Consider the following 13,419-nt stretch of genomic DNA (forward strand, 5'->3'; position numbering starts at 1 on the left):
TACTCGACTATTTGCTGGTTTCTTTTGTTCTGGGAATTATTGTTGGGTTGTTCGTGGACTGTGGAAAACAATTTTGGTAGTTGGTTTGTTGCTGTGCTGCTGCTGTGTATCTGTTGTTGCTGTGTTTACTGCATACTGCCCAGCTGATCATTCCTTCCTTCTTTGTCCTCTATACCAGGTACACAATTGATACCACCAATGTAACTGAGAGTTTGAGCATGAATGCAAAAGAGAGGACCTGCAGATTGTTTTTCATGTATACATGAACTGTTACATTAAATGTCACAAAATGGTTATATTTTCGTTTGTATAATAGAAGTAGCCTACATGCTCAGTATATCAATGTAGGTTAATGAATGATAGTCATGTATGTATGCTGTTAGTTGAAAAACATTCCCAGTGTAATAAGTTGTATTTTAGACTTAGTCTGATGGTGTAGTATATTCTATAATGTAGGCCAAAAATAGGAAAACTATCCACATGAGTTAAAGTTCTTTCCCCTTTTGCTGGTTTGTCACATATAAATTGATAAAGAACAAAGAATCAGTTCTAGGCCTCAACCTCAGGAAGGCCGAGCCCAAATCGAAAAATCAGCTAGGCCTGTATCGGAAAAATAGGGCCCAAGTCTGGCCATCTCGCATGAGCTAGGTTTGGTCCTATAATTTGTGACTAGTTGTCCATAAGTGCAGTCACATTTTATTATTCTGTAAAAGCACTTTAAATCCGGTTTTATAACCAACTAAGGCTATTTACTGCTTTCAATTGATAGAGACAAACACGACAAGAAACATAGTTGCTATAGGATATCCTTTAAAAAATAACAACGAGATGAGCCTCGGTAAAAATAAACAAAACGCAGATGCGGGGCCCTTGTTAAATGTATATTAGTGAAACATTTAGTTTCCAGGACGGGTTGTTTAGCAAATCTCACAACCTTCCTAAAATAACAATACGTTAGACTCTTAGGACGCGCCTTAATAAATCTTACCTTCCTAAACTCGGGTGCACATTTATGTGACCCAAATCCACATCTCGACGGATTCGAAATGTGTTTCTAATCACGGGTACATTGATTGTGACGTGGTTCGAGATGCGTGTCCATGACGTTGCAAATTCATTTTTTGAAAAAAATAAATAATAAGAATGAGATGAGCCTCGCCAAATAAAATACAATTGCGGGGCCCTCAGTAAATATTTGCTTTAAAAATTATTTAGACTTCGGGATGGACCATTTAGTGAAATTCCACGGTCTTACCCAAAATAAATACGCTAGTCGCTTTAGGCGCGCCTTTAACAATTTAATTTCCTTAAACTCGGGTGCACATTGATGTGACCCAAATCCAAATCTCAACGGAGTCAAAGTGTGTCGACGACCGCGGGTACATTGATTGTAACGCGGTTCGAGATACATTTTCACAACGTTGCAATTCTTGATAAAAACAGTAAATGATAAAAGCGGTTAAAAGTTAAATTTTGCACATAAGTTCAGACTTGTATAAAATCAGATAATCAAGCCGAATATAACAGTTGAGCGACCGTGCTAGAACCACGGAACTCGGGAATGCCTAACACCTTCTCCCGGGTTAACAGAATTCCTTATCCGGATTTCTGGTACGCAGACTGTAATATGGAGTCATCATTTTCCTCGCTTCGGGATTAAAATTGGTGACTTGGGACACCCTAAATCTCCCAAGTGGCGACTCTGAAATAAATAAACAAGTCCCGTTTCGATTGTCCTTTAATTGGAAAAAACTCCCCTGCGCCCTCTCTGGTGCGGAAAAAGGAGGTGTGACAACTCTGGCGACTCTGCTGGGGATAAGCACCCAGAACCACTGGTTCAGGGTTAAGAATTCGAGCTTAGAATAATTGTTACTATTTGGTTTTATTTATTATCTGATTTTATTACATGTTTTGAGCCTAATGTGCTAAGTGTTGCTTTTACCGCCTTGATATTATTTGGACTGTATATATAAACTGTGCTGAAACCCTTCTCTTCTCTCTTGAGGAGCGCACGCTGGTCGTGGCTTCTTTCTGTTAGTGTCATATGCCAAAATAGAACGAGGATTCGGAGGAGTTGCAAAGTCGGATGGCCTTTTGGTTACCGGTACACAGCTCCCATCCTCGGCTCGAGTTGTCCGCTCGGGTAAGCCAGGTCTAGAACAAGCACCTAGGTTTTACAGCTTAGCATAACATAACTTCATGCCGGATCCCTAGTAGGAACGCTTATTTGCATCATGTGCATTTGACTTAGGGGACTCAGCACAGGGGCTGGGTCCGTCTAGGACAGGCAACCTGAGAATAAAGGACCATCCTGCTACATCCTGTTTGCTTTATGCATTTACTTGTTTCAAGGCTTGCATGCTGACCGGTTTCTGAATATCGGGAATGTTTGGAAAAGGAAGAGGAATAACGGTTAAGGGGTTACTTATTTATTCTTGAAAAGTCACAAAAATGGTCAAAGCTCTGCCAGAATTTTGAAAAAATGTGTGTCTTATTAATTTGTTTAAAAAAAAAAAAAAAGGGAGTCTTTGATTCATTTTTAAGAGAAAAATAGGGTGTCCCCAAAATTCGATTTATGCCCGAACTACGTCAGTTTGATTCTCGCATGGTGCGGGATACGTAGGCAACCCCCATCGGGCTCAACTTGTTCTTTCAAAATAGAGGTACAAACCAAATAACGAAAGTTTTAAGGTAACATCGTACTTTTCAGAAACAACCAAAATTTCGTTTTTCTAGAAAATAGTGTGTCGATTTGTGTATTTGAGTCTAATGAGTCTGGATCTTCGCTTAATCACCCCAATAAACATGCAGAATGAGCATGAGTCCAAGTTTGCCGATGACAGTTAGAAGCAAAATTCCCCTGGAGGTGCGATTATGGTGGGAGGATTTGGAAAGGCCAGAGCAAGACAAGGTCAAACTGCACCTGGGGGGTTTGGTTGATTTGTTGAAAGTCAGGCCTCGGTGCGACATCATAAAGGCTTTGGTTACATTCTGGGATCCGGCCCACAACGTGTTCCGTTTCTCAGATTTTGAACTCACCCCAACCTTAGAGGAAATGGCGGGTTACATGGACGTCACTGAAGGTTTGAGACACAAATACCTGATCGCTCCAAGGGCTGTGAATTCACACAAATTCATGGATCTGTTGAAGATAAGCAAAGGAGTCCCATACGCTGAACTGGATAGAGGTTTTTCTACCCTACAATTCATATACCAGAGGTACGGGAGCAAAGGAGGATTTAATGATCCAGAAAGTGGTATTTGTAGCAGGGGAAATCTGGTAAAATGGAATGAGCATAGGCGGTTCGCTTTTATGGTGGCATTTTTGGGCCTTGTGGTGTTTCCCCGAAAAGATAGAAATATCGATCTAAAGGTGGCTGGAATCGTCAAAATCTTGATTACCAACGATAAAAGCATCCTTGCTCCCATGATAATGTCAGAAATATATCGAGCCCTCACAGCTTGTAAAGCTGGAGCAGACTTCTTCGAAGGGTGCAACTTGTTGTTACAGATGTGGATGATCGAACACTTGTGTCACCATCCTCAGTATATGCACTACATGTCTACAAATGGGGGCTGCATCGAGGGTTATAGCCTAAGGGTTTCAGGTTTTCGATCACCGGGAGGGTTTGAAGAATGGATATCCTATCTCCGGATCATCACCGCAGACCAAGTAAACTGGACTTTGGGTTGGCTTTCTGTGGAAGAAATCATATACATGCCCGCCACTGGTCCTCACTTCCTCTTGATGGGACTCAGGGGTATTCAACCTTATGCCCCTTACAGGGTAATGAGACAGTTGGGAAGATGTCAAGTACTACACCCGGACGAAGATCTCAGCACTTATGCAGTCGAGGTCAGCAGTGACGGCCAATTTCCTGAAAAGACAGTTCGTTGCATATGGAGTGAATGCCAGTACTTAACGGCAAATACCCGGGTAAATGATGTGTCTAGAGGTGAAGTCTCGCCGGCCTATCTCACTTGGCAGAACAAGAAGAGCATCGTGAAACGACCAACCAAACGGCCTCACCTCCGAAGTTTTGTTGAGTCATCGCAAGAACAATGGGATTGGCTCGCAAAAGAGGAAGGTTACCTGGTTGAAATTAGGAAGCTGAAGCGACAAATTGAGAGGATGGTATTCGAAAACAACGTACAAGTCGCCCAAGAGCAGGCTGAAAAAGACAAGTTAGCCCAAGAAAACCAAACCCTGAGGGCCCGACTTCGCCAAGCCAATAAGAATAACATCGACCGACAAAGGCGTTGCTCCGACGAAAGATTGATAGCCAGTCTGAGAAATCAGGTCATCCAGAGCCAGGTAAAATTAGACCTATCAGAGGCTTGCATAGCAAGGATGAAGGCCAAATGGGCAGAAGGTACAATGGCCCGAAGAAAGCGCCTACAACAAGTCATGAGGAATTATGAACTGAGCGTCAAAGCAGCAAAGGAAACAAATTCCGCTTTGCGAGAGCGGATCTTCAAGCAAACACAAGATGCCCAGGCCGACCGGAGACGCTATTACAATGCAATGACAAGGATGGAAATGCAAATGGATATATTCCAGGATCAGCTCGCCGCCAATGCACAAACACTAGGGTTAAAAAGCCAACAGATTAGGCAATTGTTCGCAAAAAGGGACAACATTCGGGCAAGAATTGACGAAGTCGGGCATTACATCTACCTAAAATGTTTGGCATGCGAGCAGACACCTCGGGAAAACCTCATTGCTTCCATCATGGGTTGCGTCCATCGGATTATGAACAAGTTGAAGGGTTTGCAAAGAGACCTTACACCTAGGGCCGCGAAAGGGCCGAAAGATGCCTCGTGGGTCCCTAAGTTGGAAAATTAGTTGTTGATCGAGTCCTGGTTGTTTTGTTTGTTGTTTCCCCAATGTTGTTTTCTTTTCCTCAAACCAAGTTTAAAACCCTGGAGTCTGTACTGTTGCTATTTTGTTTGAAGTAATGTGTAATAGCAAATTTTGATAATGAAATTAAGTGACTCCGGAAGAATTTCTATGTGTCTTTACTTTAAGGCAGAACTACGCCTGGTCTGATTCACGCGGGGACGTGATACGTAGGCAATCCCCATAAGATTCGACCGCTTTTAATAAATAAAGAAAAGAAAATGTAAATAAAATAAAACGCGGGGTTTCGCAGAATACTCTAAAAAGAGACGAATGAACAAACCGGGATGACGCATGTGGTTTGAAGCAAAGCATGTAGAAACGGTTAACTGCCTAGGTGCATTGCATCCTCTATGTGTTATGATCAAATCTGTTAAGCTCTAACACTAACAAAGTTTGTTGTTGTCTGATACCAGACAGTTAGTTGTTAAAGAATTCTGGCAACACATTCATACCAAACCAGATCCAAAGGACCGGTAGCAACAAGCATGACTACTTCAGAGAATAGTAATGAGGAAGAAAGGCCGATGAGCCAGCTGCTAAAAGAGGCAATGGAAAAGATTGAAAGGATGGGACTAGAGATGCATGCAATGCAGCTAGCCCTGGCCAAAACACAAAAGAGCCCTGAGACACTGGGACACATGCCGGAGTACCCTCACTCTGGCCCTTCCACAAGCCGCCCAAATCCCCTCTATCATCAAGAAAGAAGCCCTCATGATTCCCAAGCTCCACCACCCCATCAACCTCTCCCAACACCCAATATTCCCATTTTTGTGGGACCAGCATCAGCCCCTTTGCAGCGAACGACCAGTGAGCCATTGTTTCAGGCTCACGATACACAATACTATCCCCCTGAGCCTACATTCCATGCACCCGAACCACAGGCTTACAATCCCCATTTGGAAGTACCGGCAGAGGTTGAGAAGCCGGTTAAGGCCCCTGAACAGGATGAAGTGTTGAGAAAGTTCAAAAGCCTGGAGCAATCCTTCAGGAACTTACACGGGCTGGGCAATCAAGTCAGCGTGGCATACAAAGATCTGTGCCCTTTCCCAGATGTCCAACTCCCGGCTGGGTTCAAGATGCCCAAGTTTGATTTATATGAAGGGCACGGTGATCCCATGGCACATTTGCGGGGATTCTGTAGCAAAATGAGAGGGGCAGGAGGCAAGGATGAGCTGTTGATAGCTTATTTCGGCCAAAGTCTGAGCGGATCTGCACTGGAATGGTATACCAGGCAGGATTTCAGCAGGTGGTACACGTGGGATGACCTGGCGCAGGCTTTTGCAGGTCATTTCCAATACAATCTGGAGATAGTCCCTGACCGTCTCACGTTATTGAGAACTGGGAAGAAACCCGGGGAAAGTTTTCGCGAGTTCGGGTTCCGCTGGAGAGAACAAGCAGCTAGGGTCGATCCTCCCATGAGAGAGGGAGAAATGGTAGACTACTTTTTGCAGACATTGGATCCAACCTACTTTGGTCACTTGGTGACAACGGTTGGAAAATCTTTCAACGAGGTGGTCAAAATAGGGGTCATGATAGAAGAAGGTTTGAGGTCGGATAAGATCTTAAACTATTCGGCACTTAAGGCCACAACCCAGGCTATTCAAAGCGGCACGGGAGGTGCGCTAAGAAGAAAGAAAGAAGAGGTTGCCACGATCGAGGCAGGCAGTTGGTCCAGGGCTGGCAGGCCGCACTACAACCAACCCAGGCCTCACAGGTCAAACTACCCATACAACCCACCACAAAATTTCTATCCACCTCGAGAACCACATTGTTCCGTACACCAAGCCCAGGTATACACTCAGCCTCCGGTTCGCCCACAATGGCGCGCACCGGCTCCCCAGAACATATATGCACCACCACAAAACACTTACCCTCCACCAAGGGCATATAGAAATCCTTCAGGGGCAGGTTTCCGGGGAAATCCAGATGCCAGAAATGACAGGTTGCGGAAGCAAAGAACCTTCACCGAACTGGGAGAAACCTACACCGCTGTGTTCCACAAGCTGCGGCAATTGGGTTTGGTTAGTCCCGTCCATACTCGGGAACCAAATCCCCCGCCTCAGAATTTGGATCGTTCAATCAGTTGTGAATACTGTTCAGGGATGCTCGGGCACGATACCGAGAAGTGTTGGAAGTTAAGGCATGCCATACAGGATCTTATTGACACCAATAAGATCGAGGTCCAGACACCGGAGGCTCCTAACATCAACCAAAACCCACTGCCAACGCACCACGAAACTCACATGATTGAGTTGGTGTGTGAGGGAGGAGAATTAAGAAAACCCTCACAAACAGTGATGATGATCCAAGCTGCCCCAAAAGAAGTCTTAACCGGTGGAGGAACAAAGGTACAGTCGCAGGGAGAAGGCGTCAAGCCGGTAGTAATATGGGGGAAGAACCCGTCCGTCATAACAAGCAAACCCGAGCCAAGCAAATTGGTAATACCAGGGATCCTGCCCACACCGGCAGTCATGTTGAAAGGGGTATGTAGAGAACGGGTGACCATAAAGCCGGTGGTCCAACTGCCTATGCTTGACAGCAGGGCTGTGCCCTGGAAATATGAAAAAGCAGTGGTGACGTACCAAGGAAAACAGGTGGAAGAAGTCAGTTGTGAAGCGCAAGGGCTGACTCGATCAGGTCGATGTTTTGCTCCGGTGGAGTTAAGAAAAACCAACCCAGTGGCAACCAAGAAGCCAGTGTCAGAAGAAGAGGCTGAAGACTTCCTGAGGAAGATGAAAGTACAAGACTATTCTGTGGTTGAGCAGCTGAGAAAAACACCTGCCCAGATCTCACTATTGTCATTACTCCTCCATTCCGAGGAACATCGTCGGGCCCTGTTAAAGATATTGAACGAGGCCCATGTACCCAGTGAGATTTCTGTAAACCACCTGGAAACCATTGCTAGCAAGATTTTCGAGGTGAACAGAGTGACATTCTCAGATGATGACCTGCCGGTGGAAGGTACGGAGCATAACAAAGCTCTATACCTAGCTGTCAAATGTGAAGACTCGGTGGTAACCCGAGTATTGGTGGATAACGGCTCAAGCGCCAATATTTGTCCATTATCCACCCTGGACCAGTTAAAGATTGACCGTGGAAGAATCCGGGAGAATAGCATCTGTGTCCGGGGGTTTGACGGAAACGGAACAGCCACTGTGGGGGATGTTGTACTTGAACTGACCATTGGTCCGGTCCTGTTTACCATGGAATTCCAGGTATTAGATGCCATGGTATCTTACAACTTGCTGTTAGGACGACCCTGGATTCATGCAGCTAAAGCGGTGCCTTCCACCCTACATCAGACAGTGAAGTTCGAGTGGGAAAGACAAGAGGTCGTGTTGCACGGCGAGGATACAACAGGCACCATGGGCGGAACCATTGTGCCTTTCATAGAGACCACTGATGACAAGGGTCCTTGGGTCTACCAGATTCTCGATACAGGGTCGGCCAACAAAATCTCTGAAGGAGAAATCATCCCGCACCCTAGGGTAGCTGCCGCAACAGTCATGATGGTATCGGAGATGCTGGGTAACGGATTTGTGCCGGGAAAAGGCCTGGGAGTTGAACTTCAAGGGATAGTCCAACCTGTTTCCCTTCCTAAGAATCTGGAAACCTTCGGGTTGGGGTTCAAACCAACCGCAGCAGACAGGAAGGAGGCGCGAAGAATGAAGAAGAGGGTCTGGTTTCTGCCTAAACCAGTGCCACGCCTCTCAAGGTCTTTTGTTAAAGCAAGTGCCAAGGGGTCAGCGATCCCAAAGATTCGAGGACCTTTGATCGGTATAAATGAAGACCTCAATCAGAGTTTTGAGAGGCTATTTGCGGATGTCAGTATGGTGGAAGCTGGAGAAGGTTCCAGCAGAGCAGAGATACAATTTGTGGGGCCTGAGGCCAAGACCAACAATTGGACGGTTACTCCTCTTCCTGTCCGAGGGGAGTCTTGGTAGTAGGCTTTGATTAATGTTTTGTTTGTTTGTTTGTTTGATCGGATTATTCAAGGGTGTAATCCAAACTTTACTTTCGTTTTGTAAAAGTGTGAACCCTTTTTATCCTGCAAATTTAATAAAGTTCTTTTCTTTTGTCCCATTTTAATTTCTTGTTTTGTTCTTTTTCTTTCTGAACAGTTCTCTTTTTACTGGTCCTAATGACATGGCATGCACAGCGGATCTTCGACCTAGTCTAAATAATCAATCTAAATCTGACTCAATGATGCAAGAGGTCGTTTGTGATAATGAATCCGAAGGTGACGAAGGGGAAGCCTTCGAAGAAATAAACCGAGAACTGTGCCAATTTGAAGAGAAACCCAAGCCTAACCTAAATGACACTGAGGCTGTGAACCTAGGAGACGCTGATAACATCCAAGAGACCAAAATTAGCATCCACATTGAGCCGAATGTCAAAGCAGAATTGATCGAAACTCTCAGGGAATTCAAAGATGTTTTTGCATGGTCATATGATGATATGCCTGGATTGAGCACCGATTTAGTGGTTCACAAATTGCCCACTGACCCGGCATACCCTCCGGTCAAGCAAAAACTAAGGAAATTTAAAACAGAAATGAGTGTAAAGATCAAAGAAGAAGTGATTAAGCAGTTGCAATCGAAGGTCATTCGGGTCACTCGATATCCCGAGTGGTTGGCCAATGTGGTACCAGTCCCAAAGAAGGATGGAAAAATCAGGGTGTGCGTCGACTACCGCAACCTTAACAAAGCAAGTCCCAAGGACAATTTCCCGTTACCCAACATTCATATCCTGATCGATAATTGCGCTGGGCGCGAGATCGGATCCTTTGTGGATTGCTATGCGGGTTATCATCAGATCCTAATGGACGAAGAGGATGCTGAGAAGACAGCGTTTATTACGCCATGGGGAACCTACTGCTATCGGGTAATGCCGTTCGGGTTAAAGAACGCCGGGGCAACGTACATGCGAGCAATGACTGCTGTGTTTCATGACATGATACACAAAGAAATAGAGGTGTACGTCGATGATGTGATCATCAAATCTTGGCGTCAGGAGGACCATGTGGCAGACCTAAGGAGATTTTTCCAAAGACTCCGGAGGTATGATATCAAGCTTAACCCGGCCAAATGCGCATTCGGGGTTCCATCAGGAAAGTTGCTAGGATTCATCGTCAGTCGACGGGGGATTGAGTTAGACCCATCCAAAATTGAATCCATCCGAGACTTGCCACCGCCAAGGAACAAAACAGAGGTAATGAGTTTGCTGGGTAGACTCAATTACATCAGCAGGTTCATCGCTCAGCTCACAGCAACTTGTGAGCCCATATTTCGGCTACTGAGAAAGGATGCTGCAGTAGGTTGGACGGCAGAGTGTCAGGAGGCTTTCGACCAAATCAAAGGGTATCTGTCTAATCCACCCGTATTGGTCCCGCCTAAGCCCGGGAAACCCCTAATCCTTTACCTGACGGTCTTGGAAAATTCATTTGGTTGTGTACTGGGGCAACATGATGACACAGGGAGGAAGGAGCAGGCCATCTACTATCTTAGCAAGAAATTCACAGTGCATGAGGTCAAGTACACTCAACTCGAGAAAACATGTTGCGCCCTAACTTGGGTAGCTCAGAAGTTGAAGCACTACCTGTCTTCATACACTACTTATCTCATATCCCGTTTGGACCCGTTGAAGTATATCTTTCAGAAACCTATGCCCACGGGAAGGTTGGCAAAATGGCAAATTCTGCTCACAGAATTTGATATCATCTACGTGACAAGGACGGCCATGAAAGCCCAGGCACTGGCAGACCATTTGGCAGAGAATCCCGTTGATGAGAAATACGAGCCCTTAAGAACGTATTTTCCTGACGAAGAGGTGATGCATACGAATGAGTTGGAATTACCCGAGGAACCGGGTTGGAAGCTTTTCTTCGATGGAGCGGCAAACGCAAAAGGGGTTGGAATAGGAGCAGTACTCATTTCTGAAACAGGACGGCATTATCCTGTTACGGCTCAACTACGCTTCTATTGCACCAACAATATGGCCGAATATGAGGCTTGCATTCTGGGTCTGCGCTTGGCTGCTGACATGGGTGTCCAAGACGTCTTGGTCTTGGGAGATTCGGACCTCTTGGTACATCAAATTCAGGGTGAATGGGAAACACGAGATCTAAAGCTCATACCATACCGACAATGCTTGCATGATCTGAGCAAGAAATTTCGATCGGTAAAGTTCAAACACATCCCGAGAATTCACAATGAGGTTGCGGATGCCTTAGCCACCTTAGCATCAATGCTGCACCACCCTGACAAAATGTATGTTGATCCTCTGCACATCCAAGTCCGTGATCAGCACGCCTACTGCAATGCCGTAGAAGAAGAGGCAGATGGCGAACCCTGGTTTCATGATATCAAGGAATACCTCCGGATGGGGATATACCCAAAACATGCCTCTGGGGACCAAAAAAGAGCCCTTCGGCGTTTGTCGAATGGTTTCTTCCTCAGTGGAGGAGTATTGTACAAAAGGACCCCGGATTTGGGATTGTTGAGATGCATAGATGCCAGTCAAGCAATGACGGTTATGGAAGAGGTACATGCGGGAGTTTGCGGACCACACATGAGCGGATATGTATTGGCAAGAAAGATCCTTCGAACAGGGTGTTATTGGCTCACCATGGAACGCGACTGTATCACTTTTGTGAGGAAATGCCATCAGTGCCAGATACATGGAGATTTGATTCATTCTCCGCCAACAGAGTTACATACGATGTCAGCACCTTGGCCGTTTGTGGCCTGGGGCATGGATGTCATTGGGCCCATCGAGCCAGCAGCGTCCAACGGTCACAGGTTCATTCTAGTGACCATTGATTACTTCACCAAATGGGTTGAGGCTAAAACCTTCAAGTCGGTAACCAAGAAGGCAGTGGTGGACTTTGTTCACTCCCATATCATCTGCAGATTTGGGATCCCAAAAGTGATCATCACGGATAACGGTGCGAATCTTAATAGCAGCCTGATGAAAGAGGTATGCCAACAATTCAAGATTACACACCGCAATTCCACCCCATATCGTCCTAAGGCAAATGGAGCAGTCGAAGCAGCCAATAAGAATATCAAGAAGATACTGCGAAAAATGGTGGAAGGGTCCAGACAGTGGCACGAGAAATTGCCCTTTGCTTTGTTGGGTTACCGCACTACCGTCCGGACTTCCATAGGCACAACTCCTTATTTGTTGGTGTATGGAACTGAGGCCGTGATACCAGCGGAGGTCGAAATTCCGTCCCTCCGAATTGTCGCTGAAGCCGGAATTGATGATGATGAATGGATCAAAGCTCGCTTGGAACAGTTGAGCCTGATAGATGAGAAAAGATTGGCAGCAGTGTGCCATGGTCAGCTGTACCAGAAGAGAATGGCTAGAGCGTATAATAAAAAGGTGCGCCCCAGGAAGTTTGAAGTAGGGCAGCAGGTATTGAAGAAGATCCTCCCACATCAGGTCGAGGCGAAAGGCAAATTCGCCCCAAATTGGCAAGGGCCTTATATCGTGACCAGAGTCTTGGCCAATGGTGCTTTGTGTTTGACAGATGTCGAAGGTAGATGTGTCGACATGGCTATCAATTCAGATGCAGTCAAGAGATATTATGCGTAATTTCTTTAAATTATGGCAATTTTGGTTTATTTGTTTGTATTTGGCATTTGTTGAATAATGAGATGACGGAGGCAATTCTTTCTTCTATCCAAACACTTTTAACCCTCGCTTCCCCCTTTGAGCCTTGAGCAAATTCTTTCAATACCCCTCTTTTGGAATCACTAATGGGAAAGATACGAAAAAAAAAAAAAAAAAAAGAAAAGAAAGGAAAAGAAAAGAAAAAGAAAAAGAAAAGGAAAAGAAAATGAAAAGAAAGAAAAGAAAAATCAAGGAATATAAAACCGTGGGAACTACGTTTGACCTGATTCCTCAAAGAGGATACGTAGGCGCCTCACGGCTCGGTCATAGTATGCATCATAATAAATATAGGATGCATAATGTACATAGTGTGCATAATAGACACAGCGTGCGTAACGCACGTAGCACAACATAAGAGTAAAAAATAAATAAATTCCCCAAGCAAGAAAACTGGGGCAGAAGTTATGTTTTAAAAATTCCAACAAAGGTTTGATTCCAAAAGTTGTAGCACATCACCCATCAAATTATTTTCATTTTTCATAGCCTTTCTTTAACTCCACACCAGAACCAACATCAACATCCAAAAGACCTCCCGATCAATGTTCGAGAGATGCTAAATCCGGCAAATAAGGCCAAGAGTAATACACTGATCCCCAGCAAAGAAGGGGATCGTAAGACTAGGAATGAGTTGATAGTCAAAGGAATCCCCGGAAGAGAGGGTCGTATCTACAACACCCCGGATCCTCGAAAGAAATAAAATGAGAGAGCCTTATCGGTGAAAACCTTCACAGGCACCGAGAGGCGATGTAAGATGAGGGCTATGAAATGAGAGAGTCTTATTGGTGAAAACCTTCACAGGCACCATAAGGCGCCGGGAGATGAGAGAAAAGAGAGAGTCT

Source organism: Nicotiana sylvestris, chromosome 7 (assembly GCF_000393655.2).
Source record: "Nicotiana sylvestris chromosome 7, ASM39365v2, whole genome shotgun sequence".
Taxonomy (NCBI): Eukaryota; Viridiplantae; Streptophyta; class Magnoliopsida; order Solanales; family Solanaceae; genus Nicotiana; species Nicotiana sylvestris.